Source organism: Pteropus medius, unplaced genomic scaffold (assembly GCF_902729225.1).
Source record: "Pteropus medius unplaced genomic scaffold, Ma_sr-lr_union100, whole genome shotgun sequence".
Classification (NCBI taxonomy): domain Eukaryota; kingdom Metazoa; phylum Chordata; class Mammalia; order Chiroptera; family Pteropodidae; genus Pteropus; species Pteropus medius.
The window spans coordinates 5003083-5016783 of record NW_024340692.1 but is presented as its reverse complement, the minus strand read 5'-3'; the positions used below and the strand labels follow the sequence as shown (position 1 = coordinate 5016783).

The window sequence follows — 13701 nt, the reverse complement described above, 5'->3', positions numbered from 1 at the left end:
GGAGAGTAAAACTAGGGGAAGCATTTTATTTGCAGTCCCTGTTACCAACTATACAGACCAGAGGAGAGAGAATGAAAGAACGACGACTTCTCCTGGAAACCTGTTATTGCTAGGCTTTGGTATGAAATGGCCACAGTGGATAAAAGCAACAAAAGAATGGGAAGGACCCCCAAAACATAACCACTGACACGCTTTCTTAATACCGATTCAGGGTAAGGCTTGAAGGTATCCTGGCAGCAATAACAAAAACAGAAAGGTCATTTAACATAATGAGCGTGCTTAAAACAAAAGAACTGATGCTTTTCTGTGTATCACAGTGATCATCTACCAGACTCAAACAAAAATCAGATTCCATACCCAAATCACTCAACTCATTAGCCTGGAAGAACTTAACATTCACCAGGACACTCAGGTGTTATGTAGCAGGCAAATATTAGGCAGTCATTTCAAAACTTCAGTAAAAGAGCCTAATGCAGAATCCTTACAAAACACTTAAAGATGAAAAGATGGGGCTATGAATGGTATAAAAAAAAATTCAGCACAGTAAGTTCTGCTATAACGCTGTTTGAAAAAACAAATTTGTTCCAACATGGTTGATATATTAAGCAGTAACTCGAGCATAGCAAGCATTTTGTGTTCATTTGTGCATTTTATCTGTGAGAAACCCTAGATGAACACAAAAAACTGCAGTCACTAAACCAAGGCATATAGGAATACACAAAATACACGGACGCCCTTCAAACATCTACCAGCTATTCCATTTATCTTAATGTGTTATGAGCCATACTCATCTACCTCTGATATTACAACTTACCCTTCAAATTCAGATGACCCTACTTCTGTCACTTCACCATAACTCACACACTGTAATCCTCTAATGCCACTTCCACAAGAAAACTTCAGATCTCTTTTAAAGTGCCATGTTCATTACAGTATTTATGCATTTCTTAACTATTTAATGTGTGTAAAACTGTGCTGCTGTTTTTATTAGGTTCTTACTCATTTAAGTGTCACTGACAAAAATTTTTGAGTGTTGTACCTCCATTCTCCCATAAGTCCTGAGGTTTTCAATGCATGATTTTGCATAGTTGGGTGAATAACACAGGAATGCACATACTGTTATACTAGAGCTAACTGCAATAAAAATACAATATATGACCAAATAAAATGCATCTTCTCTTCTCCTCTTACTAGGAATTTATAACATAGGAATTTATAACTAGGAATTTATGACTTAAAAAAAATTTTTTTGCCAACAAGAATTTATAAATGTTAAAAATGAAGATGAGACTAAAAGATCTACTGACAATATTACATTTATTCATTTGGTTATACCTTTAAGAATTGTAAAAACATTTTAGAAATGGTTTTTTATTACTTACATTTTTTTAAAAAAGTTGTATTCTAAGTTTACACATACATAACCATAGTTTGAGTCATTTCACACAGTCCTCCAGAGCATAACATCTTTACTTCTTAGATTTCTTTTTTAAATATAGCACTTTTTAAATCAAAATATTGGCTTGGGGAATTATATCCAAAATCACAAAAACTCATTTGTTATTTAAAATCTTGACTACAAAATCAATGTTGTGGCTGAATTGTGTCGCCCCAAAACCCTCCCCAGAATGTGATTGTATTTGGAGATATGGCCTTTAAAGAGGTGACTAATTTAAAATGAAGCCCTTAAAGTGGGCACTAATCAAATCTGGCATCCTTATAAGAGGAAATATAGAAACAAAGAGACATCAGTGTTGCTCAAGCACAGAGGAAAGACTATGTGAGGACAAGGCAAAAGGTCATCTGCACATCAAGGAAAGAGGCCTCTAGAGAAACCAAACCTGCCTGACATCTTGATCTTGGACTTGTAGTCTGCAGAACTGTGAGAAAATGAATTTCTGTTGTTTAAGACTCTCAGTCTCTGGTATTTTCTTATGACAGCCCAAGCAAACTAATAAATGTATTTCTTCTCATTTGTGGTTAAGAAATGTACTGATATATAGATAAATGCAAAAAATACAAGTTCAGTTTAGAGAAAAGTGACACTACCCTCTCAAGAATGGGAACTTTTGAAACCATGCAGAGGCTTTCCCCTGTGCATCCCTTCCCCATCACATTATTTCCCTCATTCCTACTCAAAAGGTAAAGGTTGCCAATTCATTCTTCAGACATTCTAATGGCATCTTTTGATAACTCGAAGTTCTTAGTTTTAATGTAGTCCAACTTATCAATCTTCTCCTTTAGCGTTTTTTATTTCCTATTTAAGAAATCCTACCCAACCCTCAGGTAATAATGACATTCTCTAAAGCCTTTAAAAGCTTTAGTGTTTTGCCTTTCATTTTTAGGTCACTAATCCACTCGAAATTGGTATTTACTCTTTTGAGCACAGTAAAATATAGCAGTCTGAATTTACTTTTCCTATTTGGATATCCAATTGCTCCAGAATGGATTATTTAAAAAACTGTCCTTTCTTCAATGATCAGAGTTCAAGTGTCCATACATGCATGAGTATGATGTAGGCTCTCTCTTCTCTTCTCCTGGTTTATTTGTTTATCCCTGTACCAATGACATAAGTCTTAGTTACTATAGCTTTGTAATAACTCTCCATATCTAGTAGGCTAAGTCATCCCCTCTTATTCTTTTTCAAGACTATCTTGATTATTCCAGATAATTTGTACTGCCATAAAAAAATTTTAATTAGATTTTCAACTTACAACACACACTCAGGCATGCACAAACATATAACATATTCTATTAAGCTTCACAATTTCCCGCTAGAGGTCTTGTATTTTTTTGTCAGATTTATTTCAGGAACTCTGTTTCTTGATTCTATTATAAATAACTCGGCTATTAGTTTCACTGTCTAAAGGATGTTTGTTAGCATATAGAAAATAGAATTAAGTTTTAAAATACTGTTTTGTAGTCATACTTCCTAAACTTAAAATCAAAAAGAATCTATGGACAAATCATTTACAAAATCATATCATCTAAGAGTGATGACAGTTTTATTTCTTTGAGCAGTTATACCATTTCTTTCTTTCTCTTGCCTCACTGCACTGAAGAGAACTCTGATCACTACGTTTTTAACAATGGTGATGAGGGCATAGTGGGCATCAATGCCTTGTCCCCCAGCTTGGAAAGAGGTCAACATTTCATCATTAAACATGCTATAGATGTTGTGTTGTTTTGTGGGGGTGGGAATGGGGGTTCTGGCAGGGGGAAACCTTTTATCTCATTAAATATTTCTAGTTCTAGTTTACTAGGAATTTATAACATGAACACATGCTGATTTTTAGTTTTGTCTTTATATATTGATATAGTCTTTATAGATATGATTTTCCTCCCTAATCTGTTAATGTAATAAAATATACTGGCTTTCTAATGTAAAAACAACCTTTCATTCCTAAGATAAACTCAGCTTCGTCAGGCTGGTTATATATAACCAGATTCAGTTTGGTAATATTTTGTTTAGGAGTTGTTATCTATGTTCATAATCAGATTAGTCTATAATTTTCTTTCTTTTTCTTATTATCTTTGATAGATTATGTATCAAATATATGCTATACACATAAAATGAGTTGGGGCAAGTTCCCCCTTTTTCTATTCTTTTAAAGAGTTTATGTAAGACTAGAATTATTGTTTACTTTCATATTAGCTAGAGCTAGAATTCACTGGTAAATCTATAAATATTAATATTCTTTGCATGAAATATTTTAACAACTCACTCATGATTACAGAATTACCCATGCTTCCAATTTCTTCTTGAAACAATTTTCTTCTTAAAGCTATACTATGTTTATGATCAAGAAACTCAATAATGTAAAGATGTGAACCATCCAAACTGATGTATAGAACTAACACAATCACAATAAAAATCCCTCATCATTGGAGTATATAGTCTACTGGTAGGAGTTTTTTATTTTACTTCGTTTTGATTTGCAGAAATTGCTAAGTAAGCTGTTTCTAAATTTCATAGGAACAAACAAATACAAAAACAATAGCATACTACTCCTATATAAAAAGAACAGGGTAGGAGGGTTTGTTTTACTGTGCGCATTCTCAATAGGGGTCAGATTGCCTCCAGGGGGGAGAATAAAAATTGTAGCTATTACACTGGTTTGTGGCTGTACATAAATCAATCGTACCTGATAAACTCTTATTCCTTAGTATTTAACTTCATAGAAGGGGAGAAAATGTTTAAAAAGGCTCCTTAGTGGAGCAACGGTAATGAAAAAAAAAAAATTGAGAAATGCTCCTCTACTGGATAAGATTTATCATAAAACTACAGTTATGACAGTGTCCTATAACCATAAGGATAGATAAATACACCAATAGACTATAAAAGAACCAGAAACAGATACACACATATATGGTTCTTGGTTTATGACAAAGATAACATTGCAGAGTGGAAAGAACTATCTTCTCAATAAGCTGAGCTAAATCATTTGGCTATCTACCCATGAAAAAGTGAAACCCTAACTCCTACTTCATAAGAATCAAAAAAAAAAAATCAATTCCAGGTGGAAATATGAAAAAATATAATACTTGGTAGACAATATAGGAGAATTATATTGATCATTTGGGAATCGAAAAAGGCTTATTAAATTATTAAGCCTAAAAAGTACTAACCAAAAAGGAAAAGATTGATAAGTTGGAATATATTAAAACTTGTTTATCAAAAAACTATCATTAACAGCGTGAACAGGTAAGACACAGAGTAAAAGATATTTATAATACACATATGCAAAAAGGGGCTCAAATTTAAAACATCCTACCATAACTAAAAAAAAGTCAAATAACTCCCCTACCAAATGGGCAAATTACTTAAACAGGCACACTGCACCAAACAGGCTATTCGTACGCTCAATAAACATACAAACAGAGGCTTAAGACTATTAGTCATTGGAGAAATGCAAATTAAAACACAATTAAGTTCTTTTTATCCCCAACAAAATAACTAACTTTAGGAAGGCATTAACAAGTATTAGTTAAGGCTGTGAAGTAACCTGACCTCATATACTGTACTAGTCGGGGGGTTAACTTTGGAAAACTGTTTTAATAGTCTGTAAAGGGATATACACATAATCTTTGAACACTGCCTTCTCTAGCTATACATCCAAGTGAGACACACGCACATGTACAGCAAGAAACATGAACAAGGTTGTGTCTATTAGCATTATTTTTAAGACAAAAACTGCAAATGATGTAAATGTCCATCAATAGAATGGATAAATTGTTTTATACTAAATGAAATTCTATGAATATTTATAGTGATATTCATAGCTATGAAAATTAACTATACTTAACGTAACAAAAAGAATAAATTTAATATTGCTCAAAAATGTTTTTGCAATAATTCACTGAGCCGTATGTTTTGATGTTTGTGCACTCCTCTGTATGTGTATTATACTTTACAATACAAAAGGTAAAAAAAAAATAAAATTATAGTAAAAAGAAAGTTGTGATCATAAAAATTAAAAATCTTAATTTTAGAAATAGAAACATAATTCCTTTAAAACTCATACAACAAAATGTAAAATAAAATTTAGTGACATATGGCCTGTGATGGGAGATAAAAAATGTCAAATGCGTTACAGAAAAGGATATAAGAGAGGAGAAAAAGGAGAAAGGAAGAGTCAGACTGGCTCTCTAATCTCATTACCACTTTCTTCCTGGCCAACTCTTATCCAACAACACTGATCTCCTTCCTGTTTGTCAAACATATCAAGCAAACTCCCACGTGAAGGCTGCTACATTTGTTCTGCCCAGCAAACTCTTTCCCCAGATATCCACATGTTTAGCCTCACTTTCTTCATGTCTATGCTTCAATATCACCTTATCAGAGACCAATTTGCTTATTTTTACCAGGGCCCATTTAGTCATTTTTCCAAACTACAGAAAATCCCAGCATTCCATAGCTTCTTGGCCTATTTTATTTTTCCATAGTACTTACTTCCATCTGATACACACACACACACACACTCTCTCTCACTCTCTCTCTCTCTCTCTCTCTCTTTACGTACTGTCTTTCAGCAGTATATAAGTTTCTTAAAGATGGGGACTTTTACCTGTTTTGTCCCTGGAACCTAGAGTGCGCTACCTCTATCACACAGCAGGTGCCACAGTAAGTGTTTATCGAGTGAATGAAAATTAAGGAAGAAAGCTAGACAAAAGAGCAGAGTCTCCTCCCCCAACACCTGAAGAGACAGAGATTACTACCTACAAAGACTGTTACACACTTGTATTAGCAGAGATAAACACGGAAAAAGAAACACAAAGGCAACATGTACACAGACATGTGTCACTCAAACTAACAGAAGAGGGGGTACTTACATGAAAGAACAGTTCTATCTGATAATCTTTTGGAATTATATCATTTAAAATTTTAAAATGTTACAAAACTAAGGAGTAGTGGGGGCATCACCTCCTGATATAGCTGAATGAAAACAAACCAAGAGTCAGATTTGGTTACTTATGATCTGGCAAATAATCCTTCTAATATTGGTCTGTGAAAAACCTCAAACTCATTTCTTCTAATAATCTTGTTTTCTATCCTAATCTCAATCTAAATTCTATGATTATATCCTATAATCATTTCCCATTTATCATTTCCCATTACCGTACCCATAACACAATTGCAAATTCAAGCACACATCTCCTGTCTTTCAAGCTAACTCCCGGTGGGCCAACAACGCTAACAAATTCTCTACCTCAATGGGACTGACAATCTGTTGATCCAACTGTTTCGCTGTTCATCACTGCCTCCCCCAATACTTTCATTTGACTCCCTACTTGTTTATATTCCATGGTACATTGTGATAATTTCTCTTTCAATATACTATCGACTTTCCTGACTCTCTTATTGTTTTCCCCATTTCACTGGCTGCTCCTTCTTAGTCACTTTTTTGGTTCTTCTACAACTTTCTGACTTCTAAAATTTAAAATCTGAAGGGGCTTGGCCTTCAGACCTCTTTTCTTCTCTATCTACACTTACTTCCTAGAAAATCTCCTACCAGGTCACATAACTACAAATACCATTTTTATGCTGTGTAGACCCTGAGAAAAAAGTTATCTAATGTAAACCCCAAAAGAGAATTTATCTATTGAGATGGACGTAGACAATCTATGGTTAGCTGGGCCTAAATTCAAAATGTAGTGGTTTACTGAAGGAACCTCTTACATATTCTGTATGATGGAAGAACCACAAGATGAACTCTTAGTTTCCCACACTAGGCTCTGCCTATTTATGCTGCTTGAGTCAACCACTAGAGCGAAGTTCTTTGTCATTGCCATGCTATCACCCAATCAAAAGACTGTGACTCTCCCAACGAATTGGAACTGTACAAAATGTACCCTTATTTGCACTCACACCGACCAATCCAAACTGTACAATTTGGAAATCTCATTTACATAAAATGGACTGATATGGGAACTATGGTTAAGACGTTTTCTATAAAAAAAATGGCCTCTCATTTGTCTTGGCCAAACACACTCTGGGTTTCTACCAGAGGCTCGTCTCCTCAGTTTGCAAACTGTTACCTAGTCTCCTTTTTCTCTTCAGTGCCTTTTGTTGGATTTGTTCACAGCAAAAAGCTCCTAAATATATGTGTGTATACATATTTGAGACCACTCCTCTGAAATCCAGATTCCTATATCTGTCTAGTTTAAATGTCTTTGATGTTGAATAGGTATCTTAAAGTAAACATGTATAAAACCAAAACTTAAACTTCTCCCTAAAACCTACTTTTCCTCCAGGCTTCTCCATTCTAGCAAATGGTACCTCTGATCTTCCAGTTGTTCAGACAATTAAACCTTGGAATAATCCTCAGCTTGTCACTTTCTATTTCATACGCCACATCCAAATCCTATTAGCTCTTCAAACTTTAATAGGCCACTCCTCAGCACTTCTACAACTCCCATAATGTCTGGACTATAATTTAATAGTCTAGTAATTGGTCTTCCTGCTGATATCCTTGTCTCTCAGTTTAATCTTCCTAGCAGTCATTTTTCTTTCTAAAATATAAATGAGTTTGGAACCCTCCGGTGACTTCCAAAGTCTGGACCACAAAACAACCAAACAAAACAGTCTCCTCTCCAATTACCTCAAATAGTCTCCTACTACTCTCTAACTCATTCAAGATACACAGGCCTCCTTACTGTTCCTTGAAAATGTCAAGCATGCTCCCACCTCAGGGTTCTGGCACTGGTTCTTTCCTCTCTCTGGAATGCTCTTCTCCATATGTGTGACTTGCTTGAGCTCTAGGTCTCTATCAAGTGTCACTATGAAAAGGTCTTCCTTGACTATATCATCAATTATTTATAATAAATTGACTATATCATCAATTATTTATAATAAAGCTGGGTATATGATAGAAAGGATACTTTCTATCATATACCCAGCTTTATTATAAATCAGATATTTATCTTAAAAACCATATATTTGTTTATTGCCTATCTCTCCCCATTAGAATGTAAGCTCCTTAATTCAGAAACTATGTTTTGTTCACTGCTGCATCCTCGGATCCTAGAACAGGGACCACTGCACACAGCAGGCACTTGAATATTTGTTGAATGACTGAGTGTTCTTCATAATATTAAAAAATAAATGACTATGTTTTACAAATATAATTTTACATATAATTTTAGTTTTTATATCAGCAGAAAGTAATTTTTATTTATTAACTACTATTTATAAGTAGTTTTGTGTTTTTATGAAACCAGTCTGAAAACAATATGTGAAGTACTTTGGGATCTTCCTCTTACTGAAGGTGTTTCTCACCCTCAGTACTATTGATATCTTGGACAGGATCATTCTTTGTTTTGGAGACTGTCCTTTGCATTGAAGATTATTTAGCAGCATCCCTGGCCCCTACCGCTAGATGCCAGCAGCATTCCCCAAGTTGTGACAACCAAAAATGTATCCAGACATTACCAATGTCCCCTGGAGGGCAAAGTCTCCTCCCCCACCCCACCCACTGTACTACTAGAAGAGATTTATTTCCTATGTTTTTCAAAAATGGAAATAGTTTAGATCACAACGGAGATATCTGAAGTGTATAAATTTTCATTTTCAAAATGGTTAAATAACCAATTTCACATACTGAGGTCAGGTTCATATAGCAATTATTCTTGCATAAAATAAAATCCTATTATACCTATATAGTTATCAGCACTTTTTAGGATGGGCCTTAGTTTAAGTTTTATCATTACATTAAAATACAGGAAAAGAGGTTACAGAACTATTATGTACATCCTCACTTCTAGCCCCCAGGTAAAATGCACTTTTTCAGTCTTGTTAAATCCTAATGGAAATTTAAAAAAATGAATTTAAATGAAAAAAACAAATCACTATTTATACCTAATGGCTATAATTGAGTGTTCAGAACTATACATTAAATTTTGATACAGATATAAATGCAGCTTTCTTAGGGAGCAAATTTTACTAACAAACACCTGACTGCCAGGTTCATGGCTGAGGGTAAAATATTTCAAAAAAATCATTCTGCCTGCCTTCCAATATTTTAGCAGTAAAAAACTCTAGAAAAGTTGGAACAATTCAATAAGAAAATAAGATAATGTATTTTCTTGCTACATTTTTCATTTAACACAGTGCTATAGTGTTTAGTAAAAGCTGGGTGAGACAGTAAAATTGCTACCATGGTTACACCACTGAAACTCAAAGTGACTGAGATATTCTTAAAGAAAAATAAAAACTGCTAATTTTTTTATGCTAAATGCTATAATATTACTAACTAACTAGCTATATAAATAAATTTAATGAGGACAGATATCCAGTAGACCTGGTATTGCAGGGCAAGGTCAAAATTGATAAGGTTTCGGTGTTCCATTAATCACTAAAGACACAGGCATATATTGATAGACAGAATTGATAACTGTTGAATAATAGGGTATTCTTAAACTATTTTTTCCCTACAGATATAAACTGATTATACATCTTACACTGTTCCTTCCAAGGAAGGAAGAAAGGAAAGTAGAAAGGATGGAAGGAAGGAAGGAAGGAAGGAAGGAAGGAAGGAAGGAAGGAAGGCAGGCAGGCAGGCAGGCAGATAGACTGATTTTACCAAGGGATAATATCTCCACTAGCATTTCAGGATACATGAACAAAAATGCCAAATTAACTTCATGATATAATTAATACAATTTTCATTTCATATTTATCTTAATTCCACACTATTCTTGGCTATTCTTGACTACTCTTGCCCCAAATCCAAGAAGCTAAATAAATATTTCAGCAATTTTATCTATTCTAGTCACCACGATGAATAAATGACCTTATAGATACAAAAAAATAAATAAATAAAGGTTATTGAGTAAAGCCTAAAATGTTTTTTAAATAGCAATAAATAACAGAAGTACTCAGGATACTTTAAGATTGATTATAGAAAAAGTATATAAATAAATAAATAGGTAGGTAGGTAGGTAGGTAGATAGATTTACTAATATTCAAGATATCTGCAAACAGGTCTTCTGGCTATTTCTATTCTTTGTTAGCCATAAAGCTAGGCAAAAAATTCTGTGGCATGGTTATATCCGACATCAAATCTCTAGTAACACTATTAGATATGAGCTAATTGGAATAATAATAATATATCTTCCTAGCTGAAGGACTGGCTGGACTGCTAAGCATTATTTATTTTCCTCTTCTAAATATTGGCAGCATGTCCTTTATTGAAATTTCTCTTCCTTTCTGTCACTCTCCCCATAGTCTTAAATGCAGTTATTTTTTGCCCTTCACATAAAAATAGGTATAAAAGAATCTATTAGAAATTATCTGAATCTACTTCATCTAAAAACAATTTAAAAGATGTAACTTTAGAACTAAAGTGTTATGCCATAAATGATTAGTTGCATAATCTCTACTCTAATAGCCACAAATTATTTATTTAAAAAAGAAAATAACCCCTTATTTTCTCATGCAGAGAGACGGTATCGCCTACAGAATGAGATTGCCATCAGGTACATATTTTTAAAAATATTTTTAACCTACTAAAATGCCTTTATAAAATGCATTTTGACAGTTTATATTAGATAAACTTCTAAAGACAGGTTGCCTCAATAAAAAATGAAAACAGCAAAGTATGAATTTAGCAATCAGGAGATTCAATGAGCTTTCTCTGAAGAAATTTTGTGATACTTGAGCATTTTTAAATTTTTTTTTTTTTAAATGAACAATGCTATAATAATATTGCTAAAAATGTCCTCAGGAAAAAAAATGCAAAAGTGGAATAGCAGCTTGGTACTATGTAAAGAACACTGACTTAGGGACAGACATAATGGGCTCAAATCATATCTCTGCCAATTGGCAATTCTGTGATTAGACAAGTTATTAAACATCTCTGAATTTCAGTCACCTTATCTGTACAATGGGAACCTACTATTTATCTTCTCAGGGACATTTCAAATGAGTCGACATCTTTCATTAATCAAATGCTTACAAATCTAGAATATAAAGTAAAAATTATGAAATATATAACTAATGAAATATTCATGGAACAACAAATAATAAATTTTAGAAAGTATACTCTTTAAGTATGGTGATACCTTCCTTCATATTTAATTAAAAAGCTATAATTTTCTAATATTGGTTTTGGTAAATAATTATCAGACATTAAAATGAAATAAATTATTATAATTTAATAACATACCAAATGACCAGGCACTTGCTTATAAACATTTAAAATAACTGCGTGAAAAATAATCAAATATGGACTTGGGTTAAAGAAAATGTATTTCTTTAATGTCCATCTGTTTTATTCATTTAAAATGCTAAACCACTCTCCAAATTACAGGTTTTTGTAATCTTCAAAATGACTGTCATCCCAGTAACTAAAGCAAGACATCCGTTTCAAGAGAAATTTTAAGTAATATTTAATATTATATCGTCATGACTAATGCAAATAATGGTAAAACTAATCTGACACTTAACATTTGAAAAACCTCTCCAAATATCTCAAAGCTTATAATCTTTATTAATTTTGGACTCTGTAATTCTAACATTTAATTTAACCCAATTTATTTAGAAAGATACCTATTCCTTAAGTTTTTGAAATGTTTGTAGATATGAATTTTTGCCTTAACACTGAGTTGAGACTTTTTTCAGTTACTATTTACAAAGAAGATAGTAATACTTATTTTTCTTAGGTCCATAGGCTTTCTTTAGTATAAGATAGAATATAAATCAAAATATACAGCTTAAAAATAAATCCTTATTTTGGGCATTAATTCATGATGAATAAATTTCTTATCTCCTACACCTCTTACTACCACCTTCCATCATTAAAGGATATATCAAAACTTCACATGATAAAAACATATAAATCCTTGAAAATCCATGACAGATGGATATTTTTAAAGTAAAGATTAAGAAGGAATCTAAAAAGCGTTAAGTTACTCTAAAAAACAATGGGGCAATTATGAAGCAATAAAAACAATACAGAAATAACTCCCCAGAAAAGAAAAAGCTAAGAAAGAGACATAGAGAAAAATCAGAGTCCCAAATTCTTTCCCTCCCAGAGTCTGTGAACAGCATCCTTTTTTCCAACTCTTTCTTTCCCATGAGCCTAACCGAATGTACCAGTTTTCTACCAATTACAGGTTAAGTTCCATTACGACAAAGTTGAAAGGGCAATTCATTTTTTTCTTCTGTTTAATGAATAAACATTTCACCTTAAAATGAAACAAAATAACTTAAGAATTATTATATTTTCTTTTCCCACCTAGAGGTTAAGCACTCGAGTTTAAAATTTAAAGATAGGCTAGTAAAGATACTATGCTGCCATCTACCTACCTGAAAGGGTATATAGAAAACTGCAGACAAACGCTTTCACCTCCTCTGGCCTACAGAAGAATATACGGTCCAAGTCCATGGCATACTTTAACTGTACTACTATCTCTACAAGAAAGATGCACAGTAGTCATTAATACAATTTTCAAAGATAATTAGAGGCCTTTGGGGATATTTATTCCATACCCCAAATCATGAAAAGGGTAACAAGGTGAATAAGATTTATGACACTAGCTGGCCAGCTTTTCGCATATAACAAAGAGCTGGATTATAGTTTGTTTTAGAGAAAAACGAGAGACATGGGCAAGGACTTAGCAAAAAATTAATGGGACAGGATTGTTTGAAGAATATTCTATTACAAAAATTTATTTTTTTAAATGTTAATAGTGACTTTTGTAGTGAAATTATTGATTTTTTTCTTTTATAAAAAACACAATAAATGTCATCATCAAAAGAACTGCTACAATAAGCACAATGTTCTATTCTATTATGTAGCCTTAGAAATATTTTCTATACAGTATATTACTATTTTAGAACATATTTGACCTTAAAACCAATTATTCTAATTACTGCTTCAAGCCTCTTGTTGTTCTTTTGTCCGGCAACAATTTCCTTCAATTCTCCATCTGGTTAATCTCTACCTATACCATAAAGTCCCTCACAGGTCTCATTCCCCACAGCCCAATGGTTCTCAAGCTTCACTGCTACAGAAGCGCTGTTCTGCACAACTCCATAGGATTCTGCTTACATTGACTCTGAGTGTTGCCTCATGGAATTGTGAAGTTAGGCAGCACTGATTAGAATCACCTGCACAACTCTATAGGATTCTGCTTACACTTACTCTGAGTGTTGCCTCACGGAATTGTGAAGTTAGGCAGCACTGATTAGAATCACTT

At 33.2% G+C, this 13701-nt stretch overlaps 1 protein-coding gene and 1 long non-coding RNA gene across 12 annotated transcripts in view; both read right to left on the bottom strand.

Annotated features, from left to right (window-relative positions):
• Positions 1–13701, bottom strand: part of ZDHHC21 (zDHHC palmitoyltransferase 21) — a 63551-nt gene that overhangs the window by 18203 nt on the left and 31647 nt on the right. The gene's annotated exons all lie outside the window — the stretch shown is intronic.
• LOC120613593 (uncharacterized) lies at positions 1355–12911 on the bottom strand. The gene is made up of 3 exons (XR_005655744.1): positions 12901–12911; positions 11682–11684; positions 1355–2173 (listed from the first exon to the last, which is right to left on the bottom strand). It is a non-coding gene; the product is annotated as an uncharacterized LOC120613593 (long non-coding RNA).